Source organism: Meleagris gallopavo, chromosome 24, assembly GCF_905368555.1.
Source record: "Meleagris gallopavo chromosome 24, MGAL_WU_HG_1.1, whole genome shotgun sequence".
Lineage (NCBI taxonomy): Eukaryota > Metazoa > Chordata > Aves > Galliformes > Phasianidae > Meleagris > Meleagris gallopavo.
This window is the reverse complement of record NC_139427.1, coordinates 4,191,281-4,205,424: the sequence shown is the minus strand read 5'-3', so window position 1 is coordinate 4,205,424 and position 14,144 is coordinate 4,191,281. Positions and strand designations below refer to the sequence as shown.

Sequence of the window (14,144 nt, the reverse complement as noted above, 5' to 3'; positions counted from 1 at the left end):
GTCCTATTCCATCTCAAGTTGCATTTGCATTCATTTTCTCTTACTTTCACTCTGAACAGTGAACTTCTGATATTTGTGAAAGCTGAAGACTTTGTGGAGTTTCACTGCTATTATTTCTTCCTTTTGCTTTTAAGGAGCTGTTTTCTAAGGTAACCCTGCACAGTTCTCCAGTTTTCTTGTTCTTACAACCTGCAATTATTTGGTGTCTACACTCTGCTTTGCCAGAGCAATCAAATTTCCATACAACATCCGTGTTATTCAAAAATATAAATTAAAAGACCTCAGAATATTTCAAAAACGAGGCATTAATGCATTTCTTACCTTTGCAACCCATCCCTCTGAATTAGGAAGCAAAATCCAAGCTCAAATCCCAGGTAACTTTTTCTCCTTTATCAGATCTGCTTTGCAGGGTAAAGTGCCTTCTTTTACTTTTACTGGAGTATGAATAGCTTTTGGTGGAATAGGAACAATTATCTAGAAAGATCCATTACTGAATTAGTGGAGGAAAGGCAAAGAACTGAGTATCTTCAGCTTCATACAAATAAATGAGCTATATCTGAAGATTTAGGCAATCATATTTGCATAATGAACGTGTTTATGCCGCATTATAGTCACCTGGTTTACAAATTTAGTGAGCACTTCACTAGTATTGTCTGCCGTTAGAGTAGAAAAATGAAGCACCCAGGCTAAAGTAGTTCATAAGGCAACATGAACGATACGTGACTTTGTGCTTCCTAACATCTGATCTTCGAGAAGTTTGTCTTTTTGGAAGAGTAAATGCACCACACCAGATGGATGGTTGGAAATGCAGTGTAGGTGCATGCAGTGCTCAGTGATTCAGGCAGGGTATTGCTCGTCTCAATTCTTTCCATGCTTTTTCAGGTGAGCAACTGGACATTTTTTCTGTCCTCTAACATTTGTATTTCAGTTTTCTTTTTCCTCTTGTAAGCTTCTTCAGCTTCCTTTTAGGGAAGAGCACAATAACAGCTTCATATGCTTGTCTAACCCTGAAAACCACACAAATGCCACTGAACTGTTTGAACAACGTCTTTATTAATAATTTTGTAGCTGCCTTTCCTTTGCAGGCATAATTAACTTCTCTCTGACCTCTAGAAACTTGGTTTATAAAATGTGAACTGTATCTCTCATCCTTTTTCCATCCTTTTTTCACTTATTGAAGGAGGTTTAGCATTACCTTATCTCGTTTCCATCTGTTTTCCTAAAAAAAAAAAATCAATAGTTCCTACAAAGATGCATCTCTTTATTAGCGTGGTCTGTTGTATAGAGTTTGGGATGTTTAAATTTGCAAATAAAGCATTTGCTTTCCTGGAGAGTCAGGACAGAAAGGCAGATTCCTGCTGAGGAATGGTTTCATTAGGAGAAAGGTATTTCCAGAAATGACAATTTCCTCCACATGCATCCATTTTTGCGCTCACCCAGATTCACACATCTGCTAAAAAGATCAGATTTTCTTTCATTATTCTCAGACCTGCCTCGTTTCTCAACCTTGACATCCAATGCTGTTTGTCACTTGAGAGAAATTTGTAGCCGCATCCTCAGCAGGTGTGAAATTGTGAGCATGGATCTGTTCACAGCGACCTTATGCCTCCTCTCCTTTTAAACATTTAGAATCACCGTGGAGGATTTTAGCAACTGGTTTTGTATGGCGTGGTGTCACACTGCAGCACAGGGGATTGAAACGTTTTAGTGTCACGTTAGGACTGCTCCACAAATCTCCAGAGCAAGCCTCACATTTTGGGTTGCCTTCCTCTTATCTTCTGCAAAACTCTGCATTGTGGGCACAAGTGCATGGCAGCCTGGCATTGTATACCAGTTCCACTCTGCAACTTTGCACTCCTTAGGCTTTGCTCTCTGACTCTCATAAAGTGACTTTTTCATAGTCCTTGTTTTCTTCAGTGGAAACAGGGCTTAGCTTGCCATGAGTTTGGAACACAACAGCCTCTCATGCCTCTTCATGGAGAATTTCCTTCATTTTATACAGCTTTAACAGTATGCTTCCAGTTGTACCACAGGACACGATGCCAAGATGCTTCTTGCTAGCCTAATCCATGAAAATAGAGGCTGGTGTTCATATAAAGAACAGTCATAGAAGGGGACAGGATTTGTTAGCCAACGTAATGGAGACATCTCAAAAAGCCTGTTCAGAGGGAAATGCAGCTTAATATTAACATTTAGTATCTAACGTACAATCTGTAATAAAGAATGCCTGTAGTGTAAGGCACTGAAGTTGTCTGATTTATTCCAAATGTATGAAGTTATAATCTTCAGGCTCTAAATGAAAGACAAATTTAGCATCCAGATTCTTAGTATCTAATGTACAATCTATATGACAAAATGCTGGTAGTGTAAGGGACTGAAGTTATCTGATTTATTCCAAATTTATGAAGCCACAATTTTCAGGCTCTAAATGAAGGACAAATTTAGCATCCAGATTCTTTCTGTTGTTTCTCTTTCATAGACTCCAGGTGACAGTGTCAGGTTTTATAAAGTGCATCTCTCTTTTCTGGACCTGAAACATAGGTACCTAGTTTTGTAGTGATTTATATAGTGAATTTATTTTCTTTTACAGATCTTTGGATGCCTCTCCCACTTTTACTATTTTTCTCCTTAGCATGAAGCCAGTTCTTACACTAATGATATATGTCCTTGTGTGGTAGCTCATAATAAAATGTTGAAAATAAGGAATCTGTGAAAAAAGCATGTATATGAGGAAGAAGTCTTTCTGTATTCACCCCCTAAATCTACCTAACTGTGTACCCATTTTCATACAAAAGAATTAGCAAAATTGGATGAGTCACTGCTTGGTGCTTTGCTTTCTCTCTGAAAGCCAGAGATGGGCTAACTCAATGGAATGGGCCAACCAGCAATAGCATTTACCTTCTGTTAACCCCCAGCCCCAAAACACAGATTTACTGTCTGGGATTTGGAGTGGAATTCAGAAGAAACAGGGATGTTTAATTTAGATAAAAATCGAGATCTGTGTACAGATAAGTACTTGGAGATGTTGAAAGTTGTGTGAAAAGTCAATGACAGGACTGGAGTGAGAGGCCGTATCCCGTAGACCTTTATTCACTAGGTAGTTTCTGTGCCATTCTTCTTTATATATATCACAGTGGAACATCTGCCTTATGCTCCTTAATGAGATTTGCCATCATGCCCACTGCATCTTCTCCTTTTTAAACCTTGATTTGTGATGTTCTCTTAAAGTGACTGTGCTTTCCTGTGTTTCGACAGCTTCTGATGCCAGAGCCTGACCTGTGTTTGGGCATGCCATTATGTTGGAGGTACTGCGTGATACAGAAATCATATACAGCCTGCTGTTAGACTAGGAAACATCTTTGGGACAACTTTCCACACCAGCCAGCTGTGCTTTTTAGCCAACCATCTCTCCCACCATTTTGACTCTCCAGATTTTAGGTTGGCAATTCCTTTTTGTAAAACTTTGGAGGTTACATCACTCAGCTGAACTTAGGGAAGCTTAGACTGGGTCACCAGCCCAAAAGCTCTCAAAACAAAGTATCCCAGAAGGATAGTGTTTTCAACCTTTCAAATCTCAAATGGTTCACTGCGGTTCTAATTACTGGCTCCCATTGCAATCACCTCACAAGTAGCAAGGAGTGGAAAAAAAATAATGACAAAAAGTGCAGTTTCTCTATACAAAGATAAGACAATTGATTGCTGCCTATAAAGCTAGCAATTATAGAAGATCTGCTTGTAGGATGTTTTAACTATTACCATAGAACAAAATGTAGGTTTCCCGGCACTATTGCAGGCATCTACTGTGACTGAACAAATGGGATGCTTTAAAAAACGTGCAGTAAGTCACTGAGCCTCTGAGAGTCCCAACTGTAAGCATTTAATTGCCATTGACAGTTCTGGCCAATTAAGTCTCTGCAATAATGATCGCATCAGCAGAAATTACTGGGTCTTTTATGTTCAGATAACCACGGTTCCTAATTGGAGTATGGTTTCAATGAAATCTTTTTTCTCCATTACCAAAGCTAACATTAGGGATCATAGGGATCAATGTTTCGATCAGTGTGTTGTGAACTTTGCTAGGGGTGAGAAAGGCAATCAGGATTCCTATGAAGCCCTGAAAATGTTACTACAGTTCAAAGGAAAGAAAATATTGCTCCTTCTCTCCTATTGCTGCTCAAGATGAGTTATTCTCTGTTTGTTTTTGCACCATATAATCTACATTGGAGCCAAGATACTGTGATCTTTCTTCAAAAGGGAATTATTAACTTGATATTATAGGCTGTGGTTAATTTTTTTTTTTTTTTTCTGGTCAGAAGGATATTATCTTTGCATTGTAAACTGTGCTCTCTCATAGTTAACAGTGCTATCCTAAGTAGACAAACCTTGTATTAATATCTTAATATCATATACCTGTTTCAGTGCATATATTTATGGATTCATATTTAAGTAAATATAATGAAAGTGTTATTCTGAATTCTTGTATTTGATCCATGTAAAGAAATTGTGGCAATGCAGTACTCAAAATAAGGTGACTCTTCCATCAAAATACCAACAAAAGCTCTTACTGGATCAATCTTTGGTTCTAGCTTTATCGTCCTGCAATGCCTATCCAATATTATTTCATTATTAGCTGAAGAAAGGCCTTGTTGGAAGTACTATCTCAACCTACCACTGTGTCTACTGCAATTTGAACAGTCAAGCAAGCCTCCCTGTTTTTCACCTGCCCGGTAGTGTAGGACTTGAGTGGCTTATTTACATCAGCTACTGCAAGTAAGAAGGCATCTGGAGGGAGAACAAGCTGGCATGTTGTAATCAATCTGCAAATGGTAAAGACTCTCCAGTAGCATGAGCTGAATGCCATCTCAGTGGGTGATTGCATGAGGCTGATGCTTTGTTCCCCTCTATTATGGGATTACAGCATTTGTTGTTATGGACAACATTGTGATACCTTGCTTTTATGCATTCCCTGTTAAATTTTTTTTTCTTCCAATTGCAATTTTAAGCTCTTTTTCTTTAGAATTCAAATCTCATTCTTTTTAAAGTGATATAGACTAATTTAATCAAGCGGACTCTAGAATAATAGGAAAGTTATGCTAATTTTTGGACATTAAAATATATCTTCTTTTTTTTTTTGCTCCTGAAATAACGTGCGCTTACTTTATGCATAGCTTGCTCTTTTTTATGGGGAGTTGGAATTGTTTCTTTAATACATTAGAAGCTCATCAGGCAAGGATCATACAATGAATCCTTCAAGCAAAGGCTGTAGGTGCAGCATAGGCAAGCAGTGCCTTGCAGGAAATTCTCTTCATTAGTATGAAGTTAGAATGGCTTGCAGTAGGAAGAGGTGCGAGAAGCTGGTTGACTGGATGCAGAAGAAGGAGATACTGTTATGTCTGTTGAAGAATGCTCATTCTTCTGCATCCTTTTTCTCTTTTATCCTTTCCATATCAAAAGCAGCTGTTATCTTCTGTACCCATCTACAAGACTTAAACAAAATTAAATTCAGATGCATCTGAAAGGCCAGGATTTCAAACCCTATCAGGTGCCAGTTGCAAAACGCTGCTTCGTGGCATTCAGTGTGTACTGATTTTACATGGTGAAAACAACAGCAATAAAGGCAAGGCAGTGGAGGATAATACCTACCAACAGTTACAATAGGTTCCTGCTCTTTAACCTAGAGGCACAGTGGTTTTATCTTTATTTTGCTATATAACATTAAGAGTATAGTGGTTTTACTTTTATTTTGCTATATAGTATTAGGACTACATCCTTAATTGTATGGTGTAAAAGCCACATTCTTCTGTCGAACAAGATAACATCTATAGTTCTCTTTTGGTCTTTTGTATTATTTATTCCACAGTTGTAAAGAGAGAGCTCATCACTCCGATGCTTGTAGGGCTGTAGTAACACTTGTACCTTTTAATAAACAAACATTTACGGGACTGCTCAGAAAGACATCAAGGTAGATTCCCGTGGTAAACAGTATGAGGAAGCCCTTAATAGCACTTGACTTCCAGCAGAATTTATTGTAAAGCCAAATGATTTTTCTTTGCCTGGGGTGGAACGCAGAGAAAATGATGAGAACAAGGGCAGGAATTTTTATGGTTTCCAATGCATTTTTTTGTGTGACATGCATTCTAGGTCTGTGGTGAGAAATAACCTGAAGATGAGACTAGCATGCAAGCCTGGATTTGCAGAACAAACACAAAGCTTGAAGGATGAGAGTACACCTGGTCTTGGCATGAGACCTAAATGTGTGTGTATCCAGAGGGTGGGGTGCCAGACTAAAGGACAGCTTCTGTATGTGCTCATCGCAGCCTGGCCTTGACCTGGTGTGCTCTTTGCTCAAAGATATTTCTCTCCAATACTTTTTTGGTTTGTGTGCAGATAATGAAAATCCACAGGGGTACAAAAGTATTTTGTTGGCCAAGGGCTTAGCCCTGTCTTGGCCATGGTCCATTCACAATATAGTAATGCAAACAACAGACATTAGTTCAGGTCCTCATTTCATTTCTGATGGAAACTTAAATCTGTCTTTGCTTTTTTGTTTGTTTGTTTGTTATTTGTTTGGGATTTTTTTGCTTCTCGAAGGGGAGAGAGTAGATGGCACTGCTTCCCTGACTGACACTTTCTATTCTTCTCACAGCATGGCATTGACTTTGCTTCTTGTCCTGCTCTGCTATGAACACAGGGTCAGCTCATGGTGTCCACTTCCTTGCTGCTACCCCCGTGTCTTTCCAGGAATAAAGTAATTTTGCTCTGGTGGAAAGGAAAAAAAAAGGTTGATGGCCATCTGGTGTTATTGCTTCTGTTCTCCTTCGCCTCTTTTCCCTGCTGCACAAATGAAATAGATGCAGTCCTTTATGTTACACAGTCTCCATTCATACTCAGCAGTGCAGGGGCCAGATAATGGAATTGGGAGTTTCAACCTGGAGGTCACAAGATCAAATCTGGTTCACAGTCGTAATGATCAAAACTTGCTGCAACTGAATGGCTCTTTCAGTGTCCTGCGAGAAAAGACTAAATTGGTTCAGCCAGATCCAATCCTGATGTTTTTTGAGGAAGTATACAGCATTTCAGTCTCAGGTGTCTCTTCTGCTTCAGCTAACTAAACTGGAGCTGAATTAGCTTTAAAGTTCATCAGTTGTGTACGTTCCTTGGGAACTGAGCTTGCTCAAGAAAGAAATGAGAATACAGTGTGAATTCAGATAAGCGATTCTTGGAAATTCAAGCATGATGTTATAATGTATGTTAGGGCTGTAATTTTGTATTTGTGGCAATTTTTATGCGCACTTCTGAGTTTATTATGAGATTTTTCTTCAGCAGGATGTACATTTATGCGTTATTTTTTTGCATTGCTAGAGTGGGACAAAGAAACATCGGCTCAACTTAATGCAGTTTTTTCCATTTTCTATGTAATCCTGGATCCTGTTAATTTTAGGTGTCTCACTTTGTCTAGCAAATGTCTTGGTCTGTTTCAGTCCATTAATGACTTGAGTTGACCTACTCCAGTCAAATTGCCTTTGCTCATCAGGATAATTTTCACACTCCACATTGCTGCTCTGGAAATCATGCTCACAGTATGAGGAATTCTGGGCATACTGAGGTGACTCCTGCAGCAGTGAGTTTTCATTTGGGTCAAATGAAACACTCCACATGTAGACGTTTCCTCCCAATGACTTTGTGTTTAGTTCTGTTGATTCAGTGTTGCTTTACGTTTATTTTTAATGGAAGAAGTAATTAAATCTCATGGAAAAAGGGAATATTGGTAACATTTTATTGATGACTCAGTGTTTCCTGTCAGTGTTTGTCAGCTCAGTGCCAAGTTGAGGATGCTACGTGGCTTTCACAAGATTGACTTGGAGGACCCAATATATCAGTGCTAAGCTAAGTTTTTTGAGTGCAGAATATAATACCTTACCCTTATATTTATCTTACTGTTTATAGTGGAAAGCCCATCAAATTTTCTGTTCAGTTGCTCATGAATAAATAATACGACATACTGTCTCCTTAACAGCTGCTTTTCTTCCCTTCATTCTGCAAGTGATGCAGAAAGTCACCGTGCATTTGCATATGAAATACCAACTCCAAATCACATTTGTGCATCCTGGACCAATGCACAGGAGAATAATGAACCACCAAGCACTGCTTTTAGATGTCTGTGGGCCAGATAACTGTTTTGAATGCGACTCAGGTGGTGGCCTATGGAAATTGTTATTCTCTTATTCACACTTGGTGTAAATTTAAGCATCCAGCATGCCCTTGCCCTTTGGAACTATCCATTTGATCATCAGCAACATTTTATAGCTTGCCTGTCATAATGGAAACAATTGGGGACTGAACTGCTGGAATCATTGAGCTTAAAACTGAGCACGTCTTGTGAATTGGAGTCATTGTGCAGAATAAAGAGGGCTGAGCAATAAATTTGTATATTGTAATTGTCTGTGTTATAGAAGGAATGTCTTTCAAATTTGTCTTTTCTGAATTCCTCTTACTGTTGTTTCTTCAGGGCATAAAAATCTTTGACGAAAGAAAGAAGGAAAAATAACAACAGCAGAATGACTTCTTTGTAATGGTAGAAAATAGTTACATAAAATATGGGAACTTGAGAAATCTGAGAATCCAAAAAAACTCAGCCAGTAAGGAGAAACCTTGGTATAAAACATAGATCTTCAGGCTGGTCAGAGATCCTTCTCAGCATGGAATGTACGTGTGTCCCATGCTTGTGTCCTACACCGTGGTGTCCCAAATGCTGTCCCATCCACATCACTGCTGTGTGCTGACTGCAGTGCTTAATGCTCTTCTCTGTGATGTGAACAGCCACATCCATGAATATGGATGGCTCTGTGTTGCTTTCCAGTCTCATCCAAGGTCTGGGCTGCTGCGGGATCCAGCACATCTGACTTGAGTAGGGACTGCATAACCTTTCTGACAGTGTAAGTTTCACATGGGGTTACGCAAGGCCATAAATCTTGACATAAATCAGGACTTAAAATGTTAGCTATGCACAATATGTATAATCCATTAGAATACTATAGCAGGCCCTGGAAGAAATCTCAGAGACATAAACAGCAGAGAAAGATTCTTAGTAATACACAGAGGTTGTAGCTATGCATATGTGGACAGGTTGCTGTCATCATAAGGAATATTATCATAAGGAATAAAATCATGTGTTAGCTTAAAGTTTTCATGTTGCTTTTGGGCAGTCATCATCTATTAGATGATGTAGTTCGGGAAGAAGATTTCTTCCTGTAATAATAAGTTCATGAACCTGGAAACTGAATCACAAGCCCCCATATTTAATATTGTTTTTCTTTTAGATGCAGTTACCAACGTCAAGCCTTCTGCTTTCATACTGTTCTTTGTGTTTCACTGTCAAAGCATGGCTTATATGTTTGTCTCTCTGCTTTTCCTGTTGTTTTTGCTTCATCTTTCCCTATAGAATTCCTCTTCCTTTGCTCACGTACATGGAGCAAGGGCTCAGGGAGAGCCTGGTGCTTTCTGGAACGAATCTGAGCAACTTTGTAAGCTTCTTTAGTAAGCATTCATGTTTAATGAAGCATTTTACAAGACCAGTTTAAACCCAGATAACAACCTGCTAAAACCCCCATATTTTACTTGCTTAGTGAATTCACAAGTTACTAAACAAAGGGAGGGCAAGTTCAAATACTTCTCCTGCTGTGATATATGCACCTGTTGGTAAGAGCAATTAAATTTTGAATTCAATAAAATATATTCTTCTTTAGTTATGCAGGGATTTGATGTGTATATATTAGTGTAAGTCCATCCAGATGAACGAAGCCCAAATGGTAGGGGGGTATCCAGTGACTTTCGTCTCTGCCAACAAACATGCTGCTCTAATTAAAAGTCGGCATGGAATATTTATAACCAAGGAGAAGAAAACCTCCCAACAGTAAGTCTGCCAAAAACAATGAATGCAAAGTGGAAATCCTCGGAGTGAGAGAATCATAAACTTTTCTGTAATGCTTGTCTTTGTTTTCCCAGCTCTGAGGGCCTGAATGACAGTTTTGATGAAATATATATCAAGTTATTAAAAAATAAATTGTTGAGTTCGCTGCAGGACTTACAAGATGAAATTGTGTCACCTGCATTATGTAGGAGGGCAGAAGAGGTTGTTACGATCTTACTGGTCTTAAAAAATGCAGGACCACCTGATGGAGGTAGGTGTGAGTCCATTCAGAGGACTGGGAGCTGCTGCCTGGCTGCGGAGGGCTCAGAGTACATCATGCCTTGCCTCTTGTAGCACTTCTCATCCATAGATTTTAAGGACGTCAGTATCATTGCTCCCATGCTACAGGTTTTTGGGGACATAATAAAATGAACTGACTTGGATAAGGGTCATCTGTGTTAAACACCAGAGCTAGTAACAAGCCCAGGTCTCTGGAGCACTGCTCTTGACTCTTTTTTCTGCCTGTACTTGGGTCGTTTCTGGGGTTTTATGTGCACCCTGCTGGCATTCACAAATACCCTTCATAATGGCCCTTTTTTGTAAGGTATTGAGGCTGGCATGCTAAGCAGCACTGAAACGAGCAGCTCCTCAGCCTGGTGCTGCACACAGCAGCATATGGATTGATAACACTCCTGAAAGAGGTATCTGTAAAAGCTGTGGGTGCTGAGCAGCTTGGAGGAAGAGTCCCTGACATCTCCCTGCATGAGAAACAGTGTTCTAAGAAATGCAAAGACTGAATTTCATATGGTCTGATGCACATGAATATTTTTTTTCCACCTATGATTATCCGAATTATACGGATCTAATTCTTTCATGATTGTTTTATAGTTTCTCTGCCTTCTTCTTGGAGTACTTAGTGTAGCATTGCATGTATTTGAACTGGGTAAATAAGCCAACAGCAGGGTACCTGCATTACAGGCTATCCTTCTATTGAATGGAAAAGCAATGGGAGCAGTCCAGAGCAGACAGGAACATTCTGCATCATTTATATCAATTTCATCTGAATGCATTTCACCTCCCAAATCCTAAGAGGTCCCTTCATTTTGCTTTGCCTGGATTTCACTGCCTGAAACTCTCTCTCTCAAAACTGCTACTTACACCATAGTTCCAGGAAGAAGGAAGGGAGGGATCTCTCCTTCCTGCACTGGTTGAGCACATTGCCTGAATAGCTGGGCTGGGAGCATGCTGACAGCTGTTTACACAAAGTCTTTGCATTCTCCAGTCAATGATGGCCTTCTGCAGTCCTACTCCTATAACCCAGAAGAGAACAACTGAAACTCAGGTGCTTATGTGCCACTGGGACATCCTTAGAAATCCCTTCTATGGAAATTCCTGAACTAAGCTTGAAGGGCTTTTATTTTGCTAACCCACGTGGAGCTATTTAAAACCAATTTCCATAGAACAAATTTTATATAAAAGTGTGTTGGTTTTTGTCTTTGCCAGAATTTTCTGCTGGTCCTGTAGAGCTTTTGTTTTTTGGGTTTTTTTTAGTTTTTTTAGTTTTTTTTTTCTGTGGTCCTTTGGTTTTGAGAGGCTTGTTAATTATTGGAGGCAAATTAATATTTCTCAGCATCCGAGAGCTTTGTTCATCATTAAATGCATGTGAACCTGAAAGGTGATTTTTTAAGTAAACTTGGGCGGGGGTTCGTTGCTGCATCTGCTACAACAGGTTGTGTTGCACAGTGCGCCAGCAAGAAGTAAAACCTTCAGATATTTGTAATATTTGGGATGGTGCATCTAGTGTGCTGTCCACCACTGTAATTACTGGTGTCATTGTAAGCTTCTGGATTGTTTTTAGCAGATTTGAGTCTCTGCCTGGTATGGAAGAGATTGTAAGCTTAAGTCATCAAAGGTTGGAAGAATAACTAATATTACTGGTAGATAAGTGAGGTTCCTTTCCGGTTGCTTCAAATTTTCAGAATTTTCTTGTGATCTTGAATATGTTTTTTTATGTTGCTCTGCAAAAAATAGGATTTGATATTACAGGAAAATCTGTTTTTTTTTTCTGAATGATTCCTGACATCCAGATTTTTTTCTAAAGTCATGGTGGGAGCTCCATACCACCCTATACTATTCCCGTTCTAAAATTCAACCTGGATGTATTTGCAGTACATTTTTCAGAGTGTTGCTGATGTTGCTGACAATAGTCCATTTTTTGGCTTTTTTTTTTTTTAAAACCTCTCAGAGGTTCCTTTCTGTCTGGTCAGAAATGTATTGCAGCGAAATGTAGAAATGGCAGGCATGAGGGAAACAGACTTGTCCTTCGATGTAAAAAAAATTAGGATTTTATTTCTGAGGAGAATAGCTTGGCAGAAGAAATTTGCTTTGGAAAAAAATAAAGGAAAAGCTTTAAATTATATTCCTTTCCGTAGCAGTTTGAAGGAGCTAAGTTTTCTGAAGTGGATACAAGTCATTAAGCTGGAATTTGGATATGCATCATGAAATGCACATAATAGAGTCTGTACGTGTGACAGAACTTTCTCCATCTCTAATGAAAGTTCATTATGGATCTTTGCATATTCTCCTCAACAAGGCCGATTCATTCTGCCCCAGTAGATCAATTAACTTCTCTTTGCCATCTGTTCAGCCAGCCATTAGCTCTGTCAACATTGCATCTTCGGGTGGCATTCAACAACAGAAGGGCCTTGGGAAGCTGGGGAGGAGGCAGGTGGCAGCGGCGTGCTGGAGGCTGCGGATGGAAAGACCTTGAAAAGAGGATTCAGTGGTGGTGGGCAGCGATTCTGTTGGTAGGTGTTGTGGTTTAACGTGGCGGGTGGCTCGGCAACACACCGCTCATTCAGTCCTCCCAGCGGGATGGGGGGGAGAACTGAAGAGAAAAAACAAAGTAGAGCTTGTGGGTTGTGATAAAACCATGTACTGGAAGGATAATAGTTATGATAAATGGATAATAGTTATGACAAATATATGTGCATGAATGTATATGATATATGATGTACAAGCAATTGCTCACCACCCTCTGACCAATGCCTAGCTAGCACCCCAGCAGCAAAAGAGAGAGAGATGAACTCTCACCCCATTCAAAACTCTCCTTCTGCATGGTGTCACAGAATGGCCAGGGTTGGAAGGGACCTCAGGGATCATGAATCTCCAACACCCCCCCAACACATGCAGGGCCACCAACCTCCCCATTTAATACCAGCCCAGGCTGCCCAGGGCCCCATCCAGTCTGGCCTTGAACACCTCCAGGGATGGACGGGGCATCCACAGCCTTTCTGGGCAGCACTTCACCACTCTCTCTGTAAAGAACTTCCCCCTGATATCCAACAGGATTTTTTTTTTTTTAAACAGAAAATATCTTCCTATAAGAACAACCTGAACAAACAGAAGAGGAAAATGACATCATTTTTTGTTTTCTTTCTTTGTGAGCATTACCTACCTGGTTTCTGCTCAGTAGGCAGTGCCTGCAGGATGACACACCTCCGGCTTTGGGAATTTTTCTCTGATCTCTGCAGAAATGAATCAATATTAACCACATTATGGTTTAAAATAGTAATAATCTGCTGAATTCCTGTTACCTTTGAGATAGATTTCTTTTCTACACAGATGATTACTCTGCCCCTTTCTTGCTCTCCATTTCGTGCTCCACACCTGGGTCCTTGAGTAAATCCTTCCTTATCTCAGATTGTACATTATTTGCCAATATTGCAGCCAGCTGTTTGTGTCTCCGTGCTTAATGTCTTGTTGATGCTTCATTCAGAATTTCCCATTTTTTAAAATTCACAAATTAGCTTTCTAAGGGGAGAAAGGAAAATCTCTGCAAATTCAGCAGACCACTCCCAGCAATGGGACTGCTTTAAAAATGTGTTGTGCTGTGCAATAGACTCTCCAGGTGAGAGATGGGAACCCTTTTCCTCAAAATCTTTAAATGCAGCTCAGAAGTGCTGTATGAAATGCTGCAGAGAGGGGCTGCTCTGTATTTTATTTGTATAGCGAGGAGTGAGCAGTGAGAAAACGAGATGGCACCAAGTAACAAGTTAATGAGTGTTTAGTGTGACTGTAAACCAAATGTTTGATGTGAAAAAGGGACATTGAATTACTATTATAAATAGAATTGGGTGACCTAGTTAAAGCCCGTCGCCTTTGTCTTCCAGGATACATCATCTGAAAATAGCCACATAACTTTTAAATGAATAGAGGATAATGTGCTTGAGTA

The 14,144-nt window shown here is 39.7% G+C and overlaps 1 long non-coding RNA gene across 4 annotated transcripts in view; it reads left to right on the top strand.

Moving 5' to 3' along the window:
- Nucleotides 1-14,144, top strand: part of LOC104914248 (uncharacterized) — a 156,711-nt gene that overhangs the window by 126,355 nt on the left and 16,212 nt on the right. The window contains exon 4 of one of the 4 annotated variants that reach the window (XR_014887986.1): nucleotides 12,558-12,717. The exons of the other annotated variants lie outside the window; for them this stretch is intronic. This is a non-coding gene — a long non-coding RNA (uncharacterized LOC104914248). The remainder of the gene's footprint in view (nucleotides 1-12,557; nucleotides 12,718-14,144) is intronic. 4 annotated transcript variants of the gene reach the window in all.